Source organism: Dama dama, chromosome 21 (genome assembly GCF_033118175.1).
Source record: "Dama dama isolate Ldn47 chromosome 21, ASM3311817v1, whole genome shotgun sequence".
Taxonomy (NCBI): Eukaryota; Metazoa; Chordata; class Mammalia; order Artiodactyla; family Cervidae; genus Dama; species Dama dama.
In genome coordinates, this window is record NC_083701.1 from 18,892,024 (window position 1) to 18,917,599 (window position 25,576).

The window sequence follows — 25,576 nt, forward strand, 5'->3', positions numbered from 1 at the left end:
TATTAAGCCCCTTGCCCTTAAAGATCCAGGAAAGGATGAAGGAAATGGTAGGAATATTTTGGAAGAGGGTGGATTGCAAAATGTTGCTTATTGTCCTGACATTTAATATAATTTAACTGAGAAGAATATAGCTGCATTTTGTTTTGGCAAACAACAGCATTTTCTTGAAGACCCGTAACATGCATTGCTACCATGGTTCTAGCTGAACACCATGCCATTCCGAGGAGGTCACACAGGGTGATTTCTGCAACCTTCTAAAGCTGTTAGTAGTTTTGAATGATTTTTCCATGCAAATCTCCACTTTCCCTACTGACTAGTTATGATGAAAAGAGACTATTTTCAGTCCTAGTAGGTGAAAGAATCAACTAGGTGCAAATCTAAGCAGCCAGAACAAAGAAACACAGGCTGGCAGACCTGGGTGGAGTGAGGGAGTTTATTTTTAATATCTCTGTAGGGCCATTTGTGTGTTAGATCTAAACACAATGCGAAGTTAACTTCAAGGAAAAAGGACATTGATTTAAAAAAAAAAACTACACATTACTTATTTAATTTGCATATCTATACCTTTTCAAGATTAGTTTAACTTTAGGAAACAGAGCATTAATTGTTCAACTTTTAATCAGCAGCTACCAGAGTTGTCATTTTTAAGATATCAGTTCCATATTTACTCACAATAATCCTTTCAAGAGCTCTGAAAAGCAATGGAGAAACAGACATAGAGAACAGACTTATGGACACGTGGAGAGGGGAAGGGAGGGTGAGATGCATGAAGAGAGTAACATAGAAACTTACATTACCCTGTGTAAAAGGGATAGCCAATGGAAATGTGCTGTATGTCTCAGGGAACTCAAACAGGGGCTCTGTATCAACCTACAGGGGTGAGATGGGGAGGAGATGGGATGGAGGCAAAAGAGGAGGGGACATATGTCCACCTATGGCTGATTCATGTTGATGTTTGACAGAAAACAACAAAATTCTGTAAAAGCAATTTTCCTTCTATCAAAAAAAAAAAAAAAAAACAGATAACCATAGATGGCCATAACATTGTGTAAAACACAGCTGCTTTGAATACAAAATATAAAACACCAGAAATAGATCAGAGGGAGAGAAAAGAGAGTCAATAAAGGGATGTGACTGAGAAAAGACACCCTACCAGACAAGAGGACGACATTGTGTTCAGGTGCCTTTTTATTCCTGAGAAGAACAGATTTATCAAACTATCATGTTAAGGATAAAAATCACAACCATGACACAATCAAAAGTTTCCGTTGTTTGTGAAGGCAAACTTGGCAAAGTTGACCGGTCAAGGCACTCAAGGTTTTGTCTGTTGAACTAGAGTGTAAGCTTCTGTAGGTCAGGAATTACAGCAATTATTTTCTTCTGCCCGTCTCCTTTAGAAGGTAAGGGAAAGATGCTATCTGCCTCACAGACCTATAAAATGGCCCTGCTGAATCTGTTCTCACTCAGGTCCCTCGACACACTTCTGAATGGGGGCAGAGGGCAAATTGGACATCAAAGAATTGCCAAAGGCTTTTCTGCTGTGGAAGGCTGAGGAGCTCTGGATGATTCTTTGATCTCTGTTTCCCTCCCCCTCCCCCCTCTGCCCCCACACATACCTCACATCAGTCTTCCCGAGACCCCACCCTGTGTCTCTGCTCTCCTCAGCTGCTCTCACAGAAGACCCCTGACATCCTGGTCCGCATTAAGGAACGAAACTAAACAAGAGTGCAAACAATCAACCTTCTAATCCAGACAAGCTGCTGTCGTAGCCTTTGGCTCCCTTATCTGAACAGAGAAAACATTTGGTGAAACCTTTTAAATTTCAGTTTAAAAAAAAAAAAAAAATCAGGGGCCGTTTTTTCTTTTTTTTACCCCCTTCTTCATTTTATATAGAACCCAGATCCTACTGCTCTCTTTGGCTCACCTGCAAAAGAATCAAGAGGGAAGGTTTCTAAGATATTAAATCTGAAGTATATACATCTAGCTATAGAATTCTTGAAAATCTTTAAAAATTAAAGATTGTCTACTGTAAGCAAATCTGTTCTGAAAGTGCAGCATTTCATGAACTGCAATGTACTAACAGAGGATGGTTTCTTTGGAGAACAAACTGATAAGCTTGTTAAAAAAAAAAAAGCTATGTAAATGTTAGAATCTCTTACATGCTGGAACACACAATAAGAGTAGTTGAAAATAAACTTCAGTTTCATCAAGAGAGGCTTGGTTCAAAATAAAAGATGGTCTAAAATGTATAAGATATTTTAGAATCTACTCTAATGAAAGAGAATATGCAATCACTAGCTTTGATGTTCTAGATTTCAAATGCCTAGAGGAAGGGAACTGAACCCCATGACCTTCTGAGGACTCTGCTCAGTGTGGGAAGCTCATTCCAGTTCTGGAATCGGGAGATGGTGTTCACCCTGGGTTGAGTCCCTAAGTCAAATCCAGTACAGCATCACTCAAGTATGTTCTGCTAAGTAGTGGTTGCATAGCCTCATCATCAATACTTCACCCACCCCCCCAAATCAAATATTGGTTAGCTTAATTTTACTTCAACTGACATGCATAGAGAATCTTCTATGTGCCAAGTTCCATTATTGGTGTACCAGTAGATATAAGAAAGAATAAAGCAAAACTGAAAAATTCATCTCAAATTATATTTACAACTAGAGTTTTGTCCTCTGGCCTTTTCTATTATATGAGAATTGAAAGGGTCATAGAAGGCTCATCATATATGACAACCAGTTCTTCCTTTTAGGCTTATGGAGAAACTGGATTACTGGATTACTTTAACAGATCTGGGCTTTTTTTTTTTTTTAACCTTTTAAAAAAATGCTTTTAATTAAGCTGGGCTTAATTTCTAGGCAGGGAGATGTTTTAAATCAGATAAAATAGTCTAGTATGTTCATCTCTAAATGAGGCTAAAGCTTTTCCCTTTGTTACATCCTGATTATGTTGGCATTTTTTAGCCATTAAATGTAGATGGTCCCCAAAGTGCTACCCTCAGTCTTCAGACAGAAAAAAGAGAGTTTTTTTTTTTTCTTGTCATTTCACATTCCATCTATTACCACCTTAAAGCAAATGATTTCTAGGGTCTCTCTTTCCCAGATCTCAGATATCTAAACTTTTTACTTCCCAGCTCTTTCCTCAGGCATCCCCTTCACCTAATGCCGACCCTTACTACCTTGACTAAAGTGACTATTTCCTGCCACTCACCCCAAATTCCCTTACCAAGCCCTTTTTCATAACTCTTAAATATACTAAATAGTTCAATTATTATCTATTTTTTTATATTCTACCCTCTTCCCACCTGTTACAGAATGTAAACTCGTGGAGAGCAGGGGTTTTGTCTAGTTTGTCTGCTGTATATCAAGTGTCTTAGAAAACTTTCTGGTGTGTGTGTGTGTGTGTGTTGCTTAGTCATGTTCGATTGTTTGCGACTCCATGGACTGTAGCCCACCAGGCTCCCCTGTCCATGGGATTCTACAGGCAAGAATAGTGGATGCTATTGAATAGGGTTGCCATTTCCTTCTCTCCGGCACACTATTCTTTGAATATATTAACAAATCAACTCCAACTTCTGAATCAGATATTTCCTTTTATGTGTCTTATTTTCTTACTAGGTTCAAAGTTTGAGTTCCATGGCTAACTCATTTTCTGCTTTTCTACAAATATCCTGTGAGCCAACATGTCTAACTCATTTTCTGCTTTTCTACAAATATCCTATGAGTCAACACGTGCTGACCATGCTTCATTAATGGCGATTCTCATGTCTTTCCCTTGAATTCTATTCCTACTGCCAGAAACCTAGCTGAAATTCCCACATTTTCTTTCCTGGTTGAACACAACAGCCTCCTAACTGGTTTCCTTTTCTCTAGCCTTTCCCATTTATAACTCATTTTATACATTGCTGCCTTCCTAAAACATAACCTTGACTATGTGATGGCAGTTCATTGATTCTCTCATCAAGTAGTAAGAGCAAATGTATGGCAGGCAAGGATTGAAAAGTCAGAAAAATCTCCTCATTTGTAAAGTTTATATTCTAAACTCTTTAGTCCTCAGTGACTCCTCCTTGTTTACAAAGAAAAGTCTGAACTATTATTTTGACATCAAGATTCCCCAACCAGATCTCATTAACTTTCCTATCTTCATTCCCATTACAACCTTCTATGTGTTTGTACACTAGTCAAATCAGACCATGAATGGTCAATTTTGTTCCATATTTCTGAGTTCACACTGGCTTGCTGTAGTTGTTTAGTCCGATTCTTTTGCAACCCCATGGACTGTAACCTGCCAAGCTTCCCTGTCCATGGGATTTCCCAGACAAGAATACTGGAGTGGGTTGTCATTTCCCTCTCCAGGGGATCTTCCCAACCCAAGCATCGAACCCGAGTCTCCTTCATTGGCAGGCAGGTTCTTTACTACTGAGCCACCAGGAAAGCCCTCACACTAGCCATTGTGTAACAGAGGCTCAGTTGCTGATTCTCTGTATCCTGTAAGGATTCTACACATATTTGACTCCACCATTTCCATGAATTCTCTGATTTGCTTCCATTACTTGAAAAAGATCTCATCTATTTTTCTTTTTGTCTGTTTTTACCTCTTCAAAGATATATATCATGTAATACATTGTATGTTCACTATTAGTCTATAGGTCTCACCCACCACAACAGATTAGAATCTCTTTGAGGTCATGGAGCCTGCCTCGGTTTTCTTGGACTTCTGCCTACTGCCCTGCCTTTCAAGGCACTCAACAATGTTTTCCGCATTGACAAAACAAAGGATATCTTTTCTCTCTTCTACTTTATATTATACTCACTTTAAACTCAATCTTAGAGATAATTTTTCATCTCTGAGTAAACATCACAATATCCCAGACCATATATCCTGACAGAATGGTGAGAATCCGAGTATGTAAGTCAAATGACTTGGGCTTTATTATGGCTTTATGGTGTACCTTGAACAAGTTACTTTTCCTCTATGCCCCATTTTCTCAAAAGAAAGATAGGCAAATAATTAATACTTACTTAATACGTGAATGTTATATTGAATATACGACAATCAGCACATCATTTGACACTCATCTAATGATCAGTTCAGTTCAGTTCAGTCTCTCTGTTGTGTCTGACTCTTTGCGACCCCATGGACTGCAGCACACCAGGCTTTCCTGTCCATCACTTGCTCAAATGCTCAAATTCATGTCCCTCAAGTCAGTGATGTCATCCAACCATCTCATCCTCTGTCATCCCCTCTTCCTCCTGCCTTCAATCTTTCCCAGCATCAGAGTCTTTTCCAATGAGTCAGTTCTTCAGATCAGGCCAAAGTATTGGAGTTACAGCTTCAGCATCAGTCCTTCCAGTGAATATCGTTTATTATTACTGAACAAATAGAGTGTCAGGGTTACCTCTTTACTCACCACTCCCTTCCTTCCTCCATAGTTCTTACTCTTGATTCCATGATGCCACGCTCTATCCAATTCCTGCTACCTTGCCACAAGCAAACAAACAACCTCCCTTTTGTTCCCATTCAGGACATATGCATCCAATAGAAGCTAGTTTAAACCTCACTTTTTTCATGAAACCTTGAAAAACCATGAACCCTTGGTTTTTTCAACCTATATTGAGTTTATTCTTCTTTGAACTGTCATAACACTTGGGAGGATATATACATCCCATTCTTTCTAGATACCTGCTGTAATTAGACATTGGCCTATTCATTACATGATATTAGAAAGTAAGGAAATATCTATAATAAATTATTACATAAATTATATTTATTTTATATATTTTTATATACATGCATATATTCTCAATGATAATCTAGTACAGTGCTTTACAAGTCATGTTAGAAAGTGTATGTGAGACTTAGGACCATGAGATATTTGTTACAAAGAGCTGGGTTTAAATTCTATCTGTCATTTTGATGTTGGTGGTCGTGGTTTTTTAAAGTAAGTGATCTTCGAAAAGCTACTTAAGGGAGGGGGGATCGGGATGGGGAACACATGTAAATCCATGGCTGATTCATGTCAATGTATGGCAAAAACCACTACAATATTGTGAAGTAATTAGCCTCCAACTAATAAAAATAAATGGGAAAAAAAATAAAAAAAAAGAAAAGCTACTTAATCTTTTTGAGCCTCGTGTTTCTTCATATGAACAATGGAATGGCAATGCTTACATTATTGGATAGGTGTTATAATTAAGATAAATTACACATGTATATAATACAATGTCTGAAACCCAGTAGACACTTCATAGATAGAAATTGTGATCACCATTCTTACTACTATTATCAGCTAATTTATTCCTAGAAGAACTGGCATGAAGCAGAGATTAATCCATGAAACCAAAAATCTCCCTTTTACTGAAAATTGAACTTATTATATACTATACAGAATATAAAATTTCTTTAGATGTGTATGCACATATTTCTTTTTCTCACTTTTTTCAGCAGATGTTTTTTTTCATGAGATTTTCAATATTTTTTGTAATGAGAATAAAAGCAAGAATCAAAGAAGGAAAAAAAAAGAGAGAAAGAAACTTGTTATTTTGTGTCTGGCCTTAATTTAAAAATCACTTTTTTCAAACTGAAAATGTTTAGAAGGACAAACTCATTTTTTCCCATCAATAGTGTGCAGTAAATCTGTTCTGAAAAATGGAACCTTTTAAATGAGTATTTCCAAAAGCTCCCTGAAGTTCTTTATTGATTTAGAATCTTTTTTGCTATGTTGACAAGAGCCTTTGAGACAGGACTTAGAGACTTTTTAATGCCCAGATCTTGTGTGGAACAATAACAACAACTTAGCTTCTAAAATGCCACATTGTTGGTTTTCCACTGTTGAACTGAATGAATGTTAAGATGATGTCTACTTGCCTTGTATATATCTGAAGCAGGACAAGTAGGATACGGAAGAAAGAAACTGGTGTATTCCATTTTCAAGAGTTGGCTCATTAGAAATGCAGCAATGAACTTGCTCTTTTCAAAAATTCTGAAGCTTACACTTACATTAATGGCCACTTCATCACAGAAGGTACGAGGAAAACTGGAGAGAGACCAGTTCAAATATCCACTAACAAGGACTCTGTGATTCTCAGTGTTTAGAAAATAAAACCTAAAAAGTGTCAGCCAAACAGAGACAAAGCTTCAAGTATCTCTTGATTGGAAAATGAGAAGTATCTTGGTTTGAGATATATTCTACATCTACATATGTCATATTTCCTTTCATGTTACTTTATTGCTCACAAGATTTCAAAGTCTCCCACTGAGTGCTAATTTCCTATTCTTCTTTAACTTTCATTCAAACAATGGCTTGACTTCTTTACATATCAGATAACTAGGTAAAATGTTACCAGAGTACCACTACCATTAAAATTTGTGTCATGAAAAGATTTCTGATCATGCAATGGTTTGAAATCCATCTGTACTTCATGCTAGATATGTTATCATAACCAATTTCTTTGCCTTATCTTGGTTCTATTTTTCTTATCTGCTGGTGATCCATCAGATCCACAGCATTACAAGGCAGCTTTACAGTGAGTGCTAAAGGAGAAATCTAAGTAAAGGATTTGGGGAAAAAGGAGAGAATCCTATCATTTGGTACACTCTGGAAGGTTTCAAAAAGGAAATAATTTGAGTTGGGCTTGGAGAGATGATATAAAGATATTTAATCACTGGAAAGAAGACAGGGATTTCCAACCAGGAGAGATAGTGGAACTCAGTTAACAGTAACTCAGGCTAGCTAAAGAAGTGAATTCAAGTAAGAGACTAGGAAAGGCACTTGAATCCCTGAATTTACAGCCAAAAATATTAGGGTTTTATTTACGAACAAGTTTGATTTTGAATTCAGATATACTTCAGTTTGGATCTTGACTTTGCCAATTTCCAGGGACCAGAATCTATACAAATTATTTGGCCATTGTGAATTTCAGTTTCTCAAACTGTAGTATTACCGTTGATAATAACTTTCAAGAATGTTGGTGAAATTAGAAAAGATAAGAAGGTAATATTTTTAGCATATTACATGATACATATCCTGATTGTTTGATATCAACCTTCTGTTAACAAGTCCAAGCTCACTCTTCTCATCGCACACTAAGTCAATGAATCTGAGATGAGGTGTTGGGACTAGGAAGGGACTTTATTCAGGAGCCAGCTGACTGAGAGGATGGCAGGCTAGCACCTCAAAATAACCATCTTGTTGGGGCCTGGTTGCCAGGTCCTTTTATGAATCAGAGATGGGGTGGAGTGGGAGGTGAGGAAACAAAGCAAAAAGACCTGCAAACATCTCTTAGAATGGCAAGTCTCAGATAGGGGGATGTGTTAGTCCCACTTGCTTAGAGTCATTTCATGTGTGGTGTGAAATGGAACACCTCCTCTCATATCAACAAAGAAAGATGTCACATCTATCTGAGATTCCAGCCTCCACAAATGTGAATTTTTGGGCCTTGCTGGTAAGCAGCAGACAGGGGCACTGGGTGCTTGCCATTTGCTACACAAACAATTCAAGAATGTCACAGTCCTTCACAGGTGGGCAGGGTAAGATTATCTCCCTGATGCAGGCCATTATGTATGCTTATGTTAACCAAAGGTTATTGATATTGAGGAAACATCAATAACTTCAGATATGCAGATGACATCACACTTATAGCAGAAAGTAAAGAGGAAATAAAGAGCCTCTTGATGAAGGTGAAAGAGGAGAGTGAAAAAGCTGGCTTAAAACTCAGCATGCAAGGTGGGAGGGGGGATCGGGATTGGGAATACATGTAAATCCATGGCTGATTCATATCAACGTATGACAAAACCCACTGGAAAAAAAAATAATAATAATAATAAAAATAAAAAAAAAAAAGAAGTGAAAGATGAAAGTGTGAGTGTGTTAGTTGTGCAGTGTGAGCAACTCTTTGTGACCCCATAGACTGTAGCCCACCAGGTTCCTCTGCCCATTGAATTCTCCTGGCAAGAATACTGGAATGGGTAGGCACTCCCTTCTTCAGGGCATCCTCCCAAGCCAGGGATTGAACCAGGCTCTCCCACATTATAGGCAGATTCTTTACCATCTGAGCCACCAGGGAAGACTCAAGAAAGGAAGAGCCACTTGAAATGTAAGGACCACATACTATAAATTGACTAATCAAGATATAATAGAGAGCAGGGATGAAATGGAAGGTTATTGACCTAATTATCTTTACTGTATGCTTATTACTTATAGTGTAGAAATAAGATGTCAGAATCCACTAACTAGAAAGGTCTAGGAAATACATAATTAAATAAGTCATACCTAAGTATATCTAAACAGAAACTCCTAAAAAAGTAGAATGTGAATCTACTAGAAGGGCTTCCCAAGAGGAGGAAGCCAGGGCAGATGCCAAGGAACATGCCAACACTAGGAATAGAATGAAAGCCAGAAATCTCTTCTTCAATCTCAGTAAAGACTGTGTCTCTGACAGACATAATACTGACATTCAGGTTTGGTATAAAACAAATAAGCATTTTGTGAATAGACAAATACAACAACCTAAGAGGTAAGCAAATATTAGACCCAACTTTACAGATGAATTATAGAAACAGAGACTGACTCAAGAACATCAACCCTTACCACACTAGGTAAAACTTACTGATCCTGGAATACGAAAGAGAACTCAGGACTAAACACGAAGCTGTCCTATTTCACTATGACACTCCAAGCTTTCTGACATAGTTCCTAAACAATGAACATATCAAAACATTGTACTTGGCATGATAAGGAAAAAAATATATATACAAAATCTGGTTCCTACCATTATGTGTGTGTGTGTTAGTCACTCAGTTATAAAAAAAAAAAAAAAACTCAGCATGCAAAAGACAAAGATCATGGCATCCGGTCCCATCACCTCATGGCAAACAGATCGGGAAACAGTGGAAACAGTGACAGACTTTATTCTCTTGGGCTCCAAAATAACTGCAGATGGTGACTGCAGCCATGAAATTAACATACACTTGCTCCTTGGAAGAAAAGTTATGACCAACCTAGACAGCATATTGAAAAGCAGAGACATTACTATGCTAACAAAGGTCTGTATAGTCAAAGCTATGGTTTTTCCAGTAGTCATGTTTGGATGTGAGAGTTGGACTATAAAGAAAACTGAGAGCCAAAGAATTGATGCTTTTAAACTGTGGTGTTGGAGAAGACTCTTGAGAGTCCCTTGGACTGCAAGGAGATCCAACCAGTCCATCTTAAAGGAAATCAGTCCTGAATATTCATTGAAAGGACTGATGCTGAAGCTGAAACTCCCACACTTTGGTCACCTGATGTGAAGAACTGACTCATTTGAAAAGACACTGATGCTGGGAAAGATTGAAGGCAGGAGGAAAAAGGACAACAGAGGATGAGATGTTTTGATGGTGTCACCGACTCTATGGACATGAGTTTGAGCAGGCTCCGGGAGTTGGTGATGGACAGGGAAGACTGGCATGCTGCAGTTCATGGAGTTGCAGAGTCAGACATGACTGAGTGACTGAACTGACTAACTGAAGGTAAGACTCTGGGACGCTGGTCATGTCAACACCATTCATTCAGATGACATAAGACAGTTAAAGCACAACACCTGGAAAAAATAGTAGGCACACAGAAAGAGCCACCTATAAATTCTCTCCAACTGACAGCTAATTCTACAAATGTGAAATTGCTTTTGTTAGTATCAACATATACTAACACAGACAAAATATAAAACACTGAAAAAGAAAAATCATTCCTAATCACACAATCTGAAATTTTAAATGATTACCATTTGATCATATTCTCTCATATTTTTTGTTTTAAAAAACATGCACTCACTTTTGCATCAGCTAAAAAATGTCCATGTGTAATGTTCCCATGCTCGTAATACCTATTTAAGTTACAAATACTGACAGTGGGGGGACAGGTTACTGGGTCAGTTAATGACATATCTTAGAGCCTAAAATAAACTCTAAAGAACTGCAGAAATGTGACACATTGGGCAGAGAACTGGACAAACCTGTTTTTATTTAACTTGCCCATAAGAACATCAGCTTATGGATGTGTCTCTAGACTAAGAATATTTCCCCACATTCTAAAACTATCCCTGCCCATCTGCCTTCCACCCCTTCTCAGAGTCAAAATAGGAGTAAAGAATCCTTTCTCTTGGGTTGACTCTTGGTCTTAGGTAAAATTATAAAGAACAATTAACAAAGGAATAAGTTCTGAAATGTAGCAGTCTAGACTTGGTGTTGAACCTTACTTTGGACAAAATCTTAATACATTTTTCTTTTATCAGCAAATGTGCTCAGCAACCTTTGTAAGAATATGTAAATGGAATTCAACTAAAATAGAATGAATTTAGCTTTATTTATTAAATGACTGGAATCTGTCTTTTTATATATTGTTTAAAAATAGGCATTGGCATGTTTCTCAGCTGTATCATATAGCATAATGGCAAACTGTTCTAATGTAACTGCTACTTCTTGTGTGTAATGCGGCTTTGGACAGTTGCTTAACCTCATTGTGCTTAGGCCCTGAAATGGGATAACAATAATACCTATTTCATAGGGATGGCATGGGTGAACTAAAATAACACATATATTATAAACAGTATCCACACAAAATATATATGTGTGTCTATACATATATAAGGGCTTCCCTAGGGGCTCAGTGGTAAAGAATCCACCTACAAAGCAGGAGACACTAGAAGTACGGGTTCGACCTCTGGGTTAGGAAGACCCCCTGGAGGAGGGCATGGCAACCCACCCCAATATTCTTGCCTGGAGAATCCCATGGACAGAGGAGCCCAGCAAGCTACCGTCCATAGGGTCGCAAAGAGTAGGACATGCCTGAAGCGACCTCCCACGTACACATGCACGTACATACATGACGTTCTAAGTGTGGCACAAGATCAGCGCTATATAAACATTAGCCTATCTATTTAAATGTCATTTTTATAATTATTTCCCCTTTCATTTAGCAGTGCCCTTCCCATCATCTTTTTATCCTCTGAACTATATAATAAACAAAACTCTCAGAAATCTATAGGAATTTCCCCGTGATTTTCAGCATTCATCTCCATTTTACAGTAGGTCACACATCTCTTTATAAGACTGTTTGACCCATATCAGAGTTTCAGTGTGACACAACCTTTAGTTACCAGTTAGATTTACACCCTGTCTTCTTCCCTGTTGGCAGACAGCCAATATAGATCACATAGCTATTTTCCCTGGCACTCATAGTTGAATCACTTGCTCAGGAGCTGAACTGAAGCATGATCATTCTGTTTCAATCATGGGCCATCTGATTAGATCAGCGAGTCATTTGGTGAATGCCATGTGGACAACCCTGCTTGATAGAAACTAAGGGGGAAGCTTGGGGGCAGGGATGAGGGGTAGAGAGGGTAGATGGGGAGGAGGGGGCTTAAAGATTTCTCTCCATAATTAAAGGAGATCCTGGGAGAAAATGTCTTTCTATTGCATCTTCTGTTCTGTTGAGTCTTTCTATTAAGTCTTCTGCCTAGAACCTGTATAACATAGAAGTTTCCTTTTTCTGAAGTATGTCTCCCTCACTCTAAGTTTTTTAAAACCAAGAAGGGTAATTTACTAATCTTGGTATCACCATTCTACGTTCCCCACTACAGCCTCAATGCTCGAATTATCTGAACCTACTCTTTGAAGCCTTCACTGAGCCCAGTAGCATGAATAACTTCTTCCTCAGTTCAGTTCAGTTCAGTCGCTCAGTCTGACTTTTTGCGACCCCATGAATTGCAGCATGCCAGGCCTCCCTGACCATCACCAACTCCCGGAGTCTACCCAAACTCATGTCCATCGAGTTGGTGATGCCACCCAGCCGTCTCATCCTCTGTTGTCCCCTTCTCCTCCTACCCCCAATCCCTCCCAGCATCAGGGTCTTTTCCAATGAGTCAACTCTTCGCATCAGGTCGCCAAAGTATTGCAGTTTCAGCTTCAGCCTCAGTCCTTCCAATGAACACCCAGGACTGATCTCCTTTAGGATGGACTGGTTGAATCTCCTTGCAGTCCAAGGAACTCTCAAGAGTCTTCTCCAACACCACAGTTCAAAAGCATCAATTCTTCAGTGCTCAGTTTTCTTTATAGTTCAACTCTCACATCCATACATGACTACTGGAAAAACCATAGCCTTGACTAGACGGACCTTTGTTGGCAAAGTAATGTCTGTGCTTTTTCATATGCTATCTAGGTTGGTCATAACTTTCCTTCCAAGGAGTAAGTGTCTTTTTATTTCATGGCTGCAGTCACCATCTGCAGTGATTTTGGAGCCCCAAAAAATAAAGTCTGACACTGTTTCCACTGTTTCCTTATCTATTTGCCATGAAGTGATGGGACCAGATGTCATGATCTTAGTTTTCTGAATGTTGAGCTTTAAGCCAGCTTTTTCACTCTCCTCATTCACTTTCATCAAGAGGTTTTTTAGTTCCTCTTCACTTTCTGCCATAAGGGTGGTGTCATCTGCATATCTGAGGTTATTGATATTTCTCCCAGCAATCTTGATTCCAGCTTGTGCTTCTTCCAGCCCAGCGTTTCTCATGATGTACTCTGCATATAAGTTAAATAAGCAGGGTGACAATATACAGCCTTAACGTACTCCTTTTCCTATTTGGAACTTCCTCCTCAGTGCTCCCTATATATTCTGTTTGTATTTAATCAGTAGGACACCAAAGTAGATCAAACACTGGCTCTAGAATCAAACTGCCTGGGTTTCAATATGTACTCAATTTTCTTTCCCTGTTAGACCTCTGTCTCTTATTCTTCAAAACAGAGGTATCTACAGTGTGAACTTTTAGAAATTACACAAGCATTCAATGTCAGTTTTTACTAATATAAGTGACTTAAAATAATAAATCACTATTTACTATTGTAAATAGTGCATTATATACAGTAAATAATAAATAATTCTTGAGTTTGAGATATAAAAATTCTATCAATAATTTAATTCATTTTAAAACAATTAATGTTGTTTCACCAACTAGATGATGAGGGTAACTTGGGCTAGGACTCTAAATTTCCATTTATGGGCTTCCCTGGTAGCTCAGTTGGTAAAGAATCTGCCTGCAATGCAGGAAGGAGACTGCCTGCAATGCAGAAGACTTGATTTGATCCCTGGGTTGGGAAGATCCCTTGAAGAAGGAAATGGCAACCCACTTCAGTATTCTTGCCTGGAAATCCCATGGACAGAGGACAGAGGAGCCTGGCAGGGTACAGTCCATGGGATCACAAGAGTCAGACAAAACCACCACCACCACGAGCCAGCTGAGCACCTTGCGGATAATAGGTGTTCTAGTATTAAAGGAGTATTTCCTTAAGTGAAGCCTTAAAAGAAGGAAGGGAAACAATGAAGAAAAAATAAAGCATTTGCCTCTTTTTTTGCATTTTTTTTTCTTGGTATGGGAAAGAATTAAATGAACTATAAAGTTAACCTGGTTACCTGTTTCTCCCTTGTGTCTAAATTCAAAATATGTCCTGAGCCTACTGAAGAGGCTTATCTATGAAGGCCTATCGGTTCCCTACTGTACAAATGATGCTTTCATCAGGACGGTACTATTATGACACAATGAACTCTATATAAGGGGTGTGTGGAGCCCAGAAGCATAGTGAGCCAACTGAAGCCTCTGACAACATCACCACTGTGTGGCCACACAGTCCGGCTGGAGCCTCAGAGAAACTGATTATATTGTAGAGACGGGTCTTCCACAGAGCATAGAACTCCCCCTGCCACACCAGGCTGCACTAAATGATCATATTCATGAGGTCCACACAGTCTTTCTTGTCTGAGAGTCTGAGAGCTCACCCCACACCTGGGTCCTTAAGCATTTGGTTTATGGCCTCTTAGCTTCCCTGGCGGCTCAGACAATAAAGAATCTGCCTGCAATGTGGGAGGCCCGGGTTCGATTCCTGGGTCAGGAAGGTCTCCTGGAGAAGGGAATGGCAACCCACTGCGGTATTCTTGTGTGGAGAGTTCTATGGACTGAGGAGCCTGGCAGCTACAGTCCAGGGGGTCACAAAGAGTCAGACGCAACTAAGACATTTCACAATAGAAACTGGAGGATCAGCCCAGCTCCTCTCTCAGGAAGTAGTTATCAGGGAAGTCCCCCAGTGTAGCAAAAGAATCAGAATGGATTGAGCTTGGTGGATTACAGTAAGTGATCTTGCCTTTCGATATTACTCAAAATTTTCGGGAAAAGCTGAAGTCAGATTCTGGAGCTGTGGCCTCATTCAAGGCTGTAAGCAAGCTCAGATGTAGCCTGTGATGGATGTTGGACAACTTACTCCTTCATTATTCTGATACTGGTGGAAACTGCAGCTTCTTCATTGTGCAAAACTTGATTTCTTTGCATATGTCAGAGAGAGCAGTTATATCTTCAAAGAAATAACCCAGATTTTCATAGAACTGCACTAATCTTATCACCTTTGGCTGTTCTGTTTACAGAACAGAATTATTTCTCTGATTTAGGCCCCATCTGGCTAATTCCAACCCTCTCTGATGAAAATCAGTTCCCTGTTCTGATCCCTGCTCTAAGTCCCATGTCTCTTTTCTTCTCTTTCATATTATCTTGTTCTGTTCCTCCAATGTACATATGTAATTATATGTACAATATATAATTATACTTTGTCATCTGGTTGTTTGTTTAAAGTATATCTTTCCCAGCATTTCTCTGCATAAAGATCACCAGAAAGACAAATAAAATGTAGATGCCTGTATATCCTTGCAGACTTTCAGAATCATGGTTGAGGGAGGCTGGTCTCACATTTTTTATTGAGTAGGTGATTGGTCTCATATTTTTTATTGACACTGAAGTTTGAGAACTGCTTTTCTAACTCTGTCTTTTGAGGGCAGAGGTCATGTCAGTTGCACTGAGCTCTGATATTCCAGTGTTGGACTGAGTGCCTGGCACATAACAGGTTGTTAATAAATTCTTCTTGAATAAATGAAAATAAGAAGTTGAGTACCAAAGACACAGTTGTTAGTAAGGCTAATTCTTCTTATGAAGAAACTGAAACACAAAGTTTAAGCATATTTCTCCAGGCAAGAATACTGGACGGGGTAGCCATTCCCTTCTCCAGATCTTCCTGACCCAGGGACTGAACCCAGGTGTCCTGCATTGAAGATGGATTCTTTACCATCTGAGCCACCAGGGTCACCCAAGCATACTTCAGTTTCATAATTACTGAAACTTGAAAAGAGAGAAGTTGTGTTTGATACACTTTATCCCATGTAAAAGGCCTTAGAACCTCTAAGAAGGAACTCTTCCATTTCAACCTAGAAGCTGATATATTGGGAAATAGATTTTGCAACCCTCTAGAATTGACTGGTACTCATTTGACTTTCGCCAATTTACTTGAACTTTCTGAGTTCCAGTTTCTTCATCTATAAATCAATAGCTGTGTTAAAATGCAAGCACGAACACATAATTAAATAAGACACAAACATAGAATTGCACTATTCTTGGCTTTTAAGGACAAGGAAGGATAGCCCGTGTCTGCCCTATTCCCTTTTTTAAGCAAATTGTTTTAAAAACAAACCAGGGAAGTTTTAGGCAGGCAGTCAGCACCCTTTGCTCTTTTTTCATTATTCTTAATCATGTTTCAGGAGCATTGCAGTTCTTAATTGGAATTTTAAAGGATAATGAATATAGCCTTGAACTTGATGTGGCAGAATGTGTTTTCTTGATCATCAACATTTTAGGACTATGAGTGGCTTAGCATGAATCAATGTGCAAGAGGTGTGATTTGGAAACTGACACTGGGGAGGATTCAATCACAGAGAAAGCTTTTGTGTAGGGATTACGACCTCTGGCTAAATTGAGATGACGTACCTTTGAACATCATAAAATAATTCATTAAAAAAAAATAAGCAATTAACAGGTATATTTAGGATTGCTAAAAACTACAACTGTATCTATATTTTAATAGTACTACAAATATGGATAATATTCAGTCATGGCAAAGGAATAAAGAAAAACTTTATTATTTTTTCTCGCTTACTTAGTTTCTTGGAGAAGGCATTCTAATTGTTTTAGCTCTTTTACTGAAAAAAAAAAAAAAAAAAAAAGATGAGACTTGAAAGGCTTAAGAAAGCTTTGGCAACTCCATCTTTTCCAGCTGTGTTAACAAACTTCTGTGAAGCAGATGGGTGGCTGGCTAAAACACTCAGAACTGCAAGCTCTCTTAATCAATTGACACTTCCCAGTGCTATGAAATCCATAATAAAATTAACCCTCCCATAGCTGCTCCGGGAACATCTGGGGTTTGTTATGTCTTTTTCACTTTCACTTCAACTATTAAAAGGAAACTTACTTCAGTAACTAACCTTTATCTTTTCTCTGCAAAATTTTATCTTCCCTTTGTAGATAATGCTAGCAAAGTCAGTTGTATACCTTTCCTTAAAAAATTGATCCCTGTCATATTGGAAACAGATGATTTCTGCATCAACATTTACTTTGGAAGTTAAATAACACCTATAGTGCTATTTAGAACCAGGACAATCAGTGTACCTACAGTTCTCTATGTGTGTGTGCTTAGGTGCTCAACTGTGTCCAGCTCTTTGCGATCCCATGGACTGTAGCTGGTCAGACTACTTCATTCATGAGATTTTCAGGGCAAGCATACTAGAGTGGGTTGCCATGCCCTTCTCCAGGGGATCTTCCTGATCCAGGAATAGAACCTGGGTCTCCTGCATTGCAGGTGGATTCTTTACTATCTGAGCTACCAGGGAAGCCCATAATTCTCTATAGATACTTGCTAAATATTAATAACATAAAACTATAATGCTTACAATAGACAAGTTCCTTTTTAATTCATTGATATAATGGGATTCTCAGGTGACTTAGTCATAAAGAATTCACCTGCCAGGGCAGGAGACATGGGAGATGTGGGTTTGATCCTTGAGTTGGAAGATCCCCTGGAGTAGGAAATGACAACCCACTCCAGTATTCTTCCATGGACAGATGAGCCTGGTGGGCTCCAGTCCATGGATTGTAGAGCATCAGACATGAGCTACTGACTAAGCACACATGCATATTCATGATAATAGAGAATGTTTATATGGGCTTAATAGTTTTCGAGGTGTTTCCCCTCACAGTAGTATTTTTGAAATTGTAAGCACTGTATAACAATTTCTATTAATATCCAAATATAAATGATTGTGATTAACATAACATATAGACTTCCTACCTTTTTAAAAAAATTTAATTTGTTAGCCTTCCTAGTCTTTCTATCTTATCTTTAGCACCCAATAGGGATGAGGATAGAGTGTGGACAGCAACTCCACATATTGTTGTTAGTTCTTAATTATGGGTCTATCTGTTCTACTACACTTTACTGGAGAGGCTAAGTTCATGAACTTAAAATAAAAGCTGGATAACAAATAGGGTGACCAACCAAGTAAAGTTTCCTGATTTGTCCAAGACGGTCCTTAGTTTTAAATCTGAAAAATCCAGCATCCCATGAACCTCCTGAATTCTGAGCAACTGAGATAGTTGGTCACCCAAATCCAAAGGTCAATTTAATGTGGTTATGAATATTTGTCCCCAGATAGAGCAGCTCAAAGTTAAATGTAAAATAAATATACAGATAACGATCAACTTCATTTTGCTTTGGGTTCAAGCTAGAAGGCAAGTTCTCTGACTATTCTATTGGAAAATGCTGCTGAGTCTTTGTAACCGTGTCTATTTTGTTTCCCTGTTGAGATTTTAATATGTACAGTGAAAAACTGAGATATAAATGTCAGAGATTTAACAAGTGACATCTCCTAAATGCCTAGAGTTTCTGACCAAGTTAGAAAAAAAGTCACTGAAGTTCATAGTTGTCAAAATGAATGCTGTTTTGCCCTTGTTAAGAAAGATGAATTTTATGGGGCAGGTTCAGGTGGCTCCCTGTAACCTTTTATCTAGTACCCAGTATCTAGCATCTAGTACCTAGTACAACGGCAACACCTAGTACCTTTTCCTAGTTATTGCCTCTTTATGCATAGTATCTTTACTTAGTATTAATGATAATAAAAGTTTTCCCCTACTGGAAACAAAGTAAACTATATTCAGGACCCCTAGATGGTATTAGAATTCTGTATCAATAGATGTTCAACAGAATTTATCTATTATCCCTATTGCATACCTAAACAGTAAATATTATTAATCCCCATGAGAAAATTCAGAAATAGTATCTGAACTCTGGTCCAATTACACTTCTACTAAAAACAGTCTATAGTTGATACTGAGGTTGCTTATCATGAACATAGATACTTTGAGTCACTAAAAAATCCTTTTAGTATAGAATTGCCTTTCTTCTCCCAGACATACCTTTTGCAATCAGACTTGATGAGGAGAATTGCCAGGTAAGGAGGGGCCAGATCCTTTTAGCTGTGCCATTATCAGTGGTTTAAAAATAGTCACACTATTTGCAGCATAGGAGTTTTAGTGAAACGCTTCCAAATGGATTTCAATTTGCTTATGAGTTCTTGGAAGACAAACCATACTGATGTATATTAGCTCACTCACTCCTAAGTTTTGTTTTATAATAGTGTAGGCTAACTTGTGGGGTAATTCAGTTCAGTTCAGTTTAGTCGCTCAGTCGTGTCCGACTCTTTGCAACCCTGTGAATCGCAGCGCGCCAGGCCTCCCTGTCCTTCACCAACTCCCGGAGTTTACTCAAACTCATGTCCATCGAGTCAGTGATGCCATCCAGCCATCCCATCCTCTGTCATCCCCTTCTCCTCCTGCCCCCAACCTCTCCCAGCATCAGGGTCTTTTCCAATGAGTCAACTCTTCGCATGAGGTGGCCAAAGTATTGGAGTTTTAGCTTCAACATCAGTCCTTCCAATGAACACCCAGGACTGATCTCCTTCAGGATGGACTGGTTGGATCTCCTTGCAGTCCAAGGGACTCTCAAGAGTCTTCTCCAACACCACTGTGGGGTAATTAGCCTCCCTTTATTACCACCTCATTCCAAAGTTCTTCATCATTCACTAAGTTCTCAGTCCTCAGTCTGCACCAGAAAGATCTGCAGAGATTTACAAATAAAACACAAACAAGTCCCAAGGTCCCATTCCAAACCTACCACACCCATCAATTTTAGACGTGGAAAATTTATTTTTCAAAAAAAAAAATCACAGGTAATTCTGATGCAAAATTAAAGTTGAGGACTGATGCATTCTTTTTTTATTAAGTTTTTTTAACATGGACTTTTTTTTTTTTTTAAGTCTTTACTGAATTTGTTACAATATTGCTTCTGTTTTAGGTTTAGTGTTTTGGCCACAAGGCACCTGAGATCTTAGCTCCCTGACCAAGGATGGAGCCACACCCTCTGTAGTGGAAGGTGAAATCTTAACCACTGGGCCACCAGGGAAGTCACAAAGGTTGATGCATTCTTCACGCAACACATGGTTTCTTGTTGGGATAAGAATCTTGAAGAAGAATGCTATATTTTAGTTGAGATGTTGATTAGAGGCCATTTGTCCCAGTTTGTCAGATGTTAACCTCAATGGACGATCTCATTCCCTCATATCCTATCACTTTTATTTTCATTTCTCTTCATCATCTTAGAATACTCTGGATGTTCTGTCCTGGTCAAAAGGTGTTAGCTCATTCTTGAAGTCGGGTTCAGTAGCTCTCTCTTTAGTAAAGAGAACAAGGAGTTTGCCTGCAGTGAACAGAAGAGCAATGAGAGGGAAGAGTATTCAGGGGGCAGCATCCTATGCTCAGCTGTGAGGGCTGGAGTTCAACCAAGAAGGAACGTTTACCAGCATTCCAGAATCCACCTAGAGGCCTCCAGTGGCGAGATATCCCCATGTAAATATTATGCAGGCGTGTGTGTGTGCTCAGCTGTGTCCAACCCCTTGCAACCCCATGGCTTCCCAGATGGCGCAGTGGTAAAGGATCTGCCTTCCAATACAGGAGACATGGGTTTAATCTCTGGGTCAGGAAGATCTCTGAGAGAAAGAAATGGCAACCCACTCCAGTGTTCTTGCCTGAAAAATTCCATGGACAGAGGAGTCTGGTGGGCTACAGTCCACGGGGTCACAAATAGAAATGACTGAGTATGCATGCACACAAATACTATGGCTTTCTGAATACACTGCCTTAAAGCACAGTACCCAGAATCTCAGCAGAGAAAGCCCACTTTAGGATTTAAATTAAGAACAGAAGCTTTAACATAACTCTTGAGCAAAAGCAGAAATTCAGTTAAATTGTCATCATGCTCTAAATCTGGGCTAGACAAAGTTCTTTTGATGCTATGTAGGTTTCAGGCATTAAATCAATCAAAACAGTGCACAGATCATGAACCCAAAGGCATTAGTCTGATAAGATGTTAAAGAGAAATTATGACAATAATAATGATATTAACACCTAATATCCTGCAAGTCTTTACTATGATAGACTTTCTTCCAAACATCTCACATGCATTGTATCAGTATTTCTGATTATCTTAAGTAGTGACTATTACTATCCCCATCATGCAGATGAGGCTTTCAAGGCTCCAAGAGTTCAAAGCACTTATCTGAGGTTGCATAGCAAGGAAGAGTCAGAGAGGGGATCCAAGTATAAATCTGACTCACTTCAAAAGTTTATAGTTCTATTTCTTTTGCTTGCTTCCAAAAGACTGTTTTATTAAGCATGGATATCTGAGAAATTTAGCTCAACAACTTACTGCAATTCTAAGAAAGAATTTTCAGTATAAAATGGCTTCAAGAACCCAACCAAGAAAGAATTATTACTGAATTATCAGAAAGACCTTTCACTCTTCATTCTGAAACGTGCACCCAAGAGAGAATATTATACACAGAGTCTTACATGTAATTAAACTCTCCATTATGTTTCTATTTGTTGATTTTCTAAATGGGTTCCTACAACAAGCAACCTTCTCCCTGCTTGCCTGTTTTTTTGTTTTTCCAAGTGATAGTCTCTCAATCTGAAGGAAAGTATGTTCTTCAAGTCAGATATTTATGTCTGTGTGAGATTACTTACATTGTCTCAGTTCTCTAATAAACAGAATTGATAGTATTGGGATGAACTTCTAACAAATTCCAAACAATATGCTTCCCAGGCCTATAGCTCTTCTCTGACGGCTCACCAAGATGGTGAATTTAACAGTTCCATAAATTTGTGTAACGGTAAACAAATGACTAATAAATGTCTGGATGTTCAAGGAAAACATTCAAATGAACATATTGCAGAAATAAATAAATGGCCATTAAAAGCTTAACAGTGACTGTCATAACGTTAACCCACAGCCTGGGAAGACAGGGTGGTTTGGGAAAATAAATGGACAACTGGACAAATTATTAACGGTTGTGCTTTTAAAAAATGGATGTTTATTCAGCAATATAAATAAGACCTAAGTCCAAAGAGGAAGTCTCTCAGCTTCTGGCAATAGCAATCATAATCTTATAATAATCAAATAATAGAACCACAAGCTCCAATAAGTTTCAACAAGTGGTCTATTCTGTCCCTTTAAATCCTCTAGATTGTAGTTTTTTAAAATGTTCTTTTTATCTCTAGGGGAGCCAGTTCAAGACCTGCTCTGATAATAAGTTGCACCACCCTAATAGTTTAGAAAATATTATATATTAAATAATAAAATGTCCTTCCTGCTTGCCATCAATTAATCAACCATCTCATCTTCATTCTCTTTTTTGTAGTCTCTCTTGTATCCATGCTGTGTCCAATATTCCAGACTAAGGTCACACCCCTGCTTACCAAAGAATTTTTGATAGTATACTAGTTGACACTCTTGCTTCTTAAATCTTTATCTTCATTAACCCTTCTCCATGCTAGCTTTCCCAGGTCAAGTCTCTAATCCCGTTTCTCCCTTGCTTAAAAATATTCAATGTCTGAGGACAGACTAAAATCCTGAAAGCTTAATCTGAAAAGAAACACCGTCAATAACTCAAACTATTTTTATGTGAAAATTAGGAGTCTTCAGGTGGCAAGTGAAAACGTAATTTAAGAGGCTTAAGATCAAAAAAAAAAAAAAAAAAAGAAGAAGGGAAGGAAGAAAGAAAGAAGAAAGGAAAGAAGGAAGGGGGAAAGAAAAAAGAAAGAAAGGGAGGACGGGGTTAATTTAGTAACTTCAATATTGGCCTCAGCCAGGGCCTGCTCTAGCTCCAAGTGTTTCAGTGATGTCACTGGATTCATTCCTAGTCCTTCCTTTGGCTCAGCTTCTCCTCTGCTGGATTTACTTGCAGGAAACCTCTCCAAAAGAGAAAAAAGAATGACTGCCAGCACCTCTGGCCTCAGATCCCATCCTATAGTAACCCCAGGGGAAGTGATGCCTCTTTTAAAATAATGCCAACCAAAGTCCAAGGCTGCTAGTTTTTTCCCATGAATCCACCACTATGCCAGGAGGAAGAGATAGACTGGCTGCTCCAGCCTAAATCACTTGCCCAATTTATGAGACTAGATCAGCCATACCCCTTTCAGAAGGGCTGGAAGCAGGAGAGGGATGGCTCCCCAAAGAAATACTGTAAATATTATGACATAAAAGAGATACAGATCTTGGTACGTGAAGAACAACAGATACCCATTGTCTCTTTCTACTCTTCTTCCCCTCAACCTTACCTCATACTTGCATAATCAAAAGGGATTTGGTTTAGGTCATACCTGAATGGTCTAGTGGTTTTCCCTACTTTCTTCAATTTACATCTGAATTTGGCAATAAGGAGTTCATGATCTGAGCCACAGTGAGCTCCTGGTCTTGTTTTTGCTGATTGTATAGAGCTTCTCCATCTTTGGCTGAAAAGAATATAATCAATCTGATTTCAGTGTTGACCGTCTGGTGATGTCCATATGTAGAGTCTTCTCTTGTCCTATTGGAAGAAGGTGTTTGCTATGACCAGTGTGTTCTCTTGGCAAAACTCTATTAGCTTTTGCACTGCTTCATTTTGTACTCCAAGGCCAAATTTGCCTGTTAGTCCAGGTATTTCTTGACTTCCTACTTTTGTATTCCAGTCCCCTATAATGATAAGGACATCTTTTTTGGGTGTTAGGTCTTGTAGGTCTTCATAGAACCATTCAACTTCAGCTTCTTAAGTGTTACTGGTCAGGGCATAGACTTGGATTACTGTGATATTGAATGGTTTGCTTTGGAAATGAACAGAGATCATTCTGTCATTTTTGAGATTGCATCCAATTACTGCATTTTGGACTCTTTTGTTGACTATGATGGTCACTCCATTTCTTCAAAGGGATTCTCACTCACAGTTGTAGATATAATGGTCATCTGAGTTAAATTCACCCATTCCAGTCCATTTAGTTCGCTGATTCCTAAAATGTTGATGTTCACTCTTTGCCATCTCCTGTTTGACCACTTCCAATTTATCTTGATTCATGGACCTAACATTCCAGGTTCCTATGCAATATTGCTCTTTACAGCATTGAACTTGACTTCCATCACCAGTCACATCCACAGCTGGGTGTTGTTTTTGCTTTGATTCTGTCTCTTCATTCATTCTGGAGTTATTTCTAAACTGATCTCCAGAAGTACATTGGTCACCTATCGACCTGGGGAGTTCATCTTTCAGTGTCCTATCTTTTTGCCTTTTCATACTGTTCATCGGGTTCTCAAGACAAGAATGTTGAAGTGGTTTGTCATTCACTTCTCCAGTGGACCATATTTTGTCAGAACTCTCCGCCAGGACCCATCCATCTTGGGTGGCCCTACACGGCATGGCTCATAGTTTCATTGAGTTATACAAGGCTGTGGTCCATGTGATCAGATTGGTTAGTTTTCTGTGATTGTGGTTTTCAATCTGTCTGCCCTCTGATGGAGAAGGATAAGAGGCTTATGGAAGCTTCCTGATGAAAGAGGCTGACTGAGGGGGAAAGTGGGTCTTGTTCTGATGGGCAGAGCCATGTTCAGTAAATCTTAAATCCAATTTTCTGCTGAAGGGCAGGGCTGTGTTCCCTCCCCATTATTTGACCTGAGGCCAAACTGTGGTGGAGATAATGAAGACAATGGTGACCTCTTTCAAAAGGCCCCAGGCATGCACTGCTACACTCAGTGCCCCCAACCCTGCAGGAGGCCACCACCTAAATCAAATCCCTTAGGATTATACAGTGGAAGTGACAAATAGATTCAAAGGATTAGATATGATAGGCAGAATGCCTGAAGAACTATGGATGGAGGTTCCTGACATTGTACAGGAGGCAGGGATCAAGAACATCCCCAAGAAAAAGAAATGCAAAAAGGCAAAATGGCTGTCTGATGAGGGCTTACAAATAACTGTGAAAAGAAGAGAAGCTAAAGGCAAAGGAGAAAAGGAAAGATATACCCATTTGAATGAAGAGTTCCAAAGAACAGCAAGGAGAGATAAGAAAGCCTTCCTCAGTGATCAATGCAAAGAAATAGAGGAAAACAATAGAATGGGAAAGACCAGCGATCTCTTCAAGAAAATTAGAGATACCAAGGGAACATTTCATGCAAAGATGGGCATAACAAAGGACAGAAATGGGATGGACCTAACAGAAGCAGAAGATATTAAGAAGAGGTGGCAAGAATATACAGAAGAATTATACAAAAAAGATCTTCACAACCCAGATAATCATGATGGTGTGATCACTCACCTAGA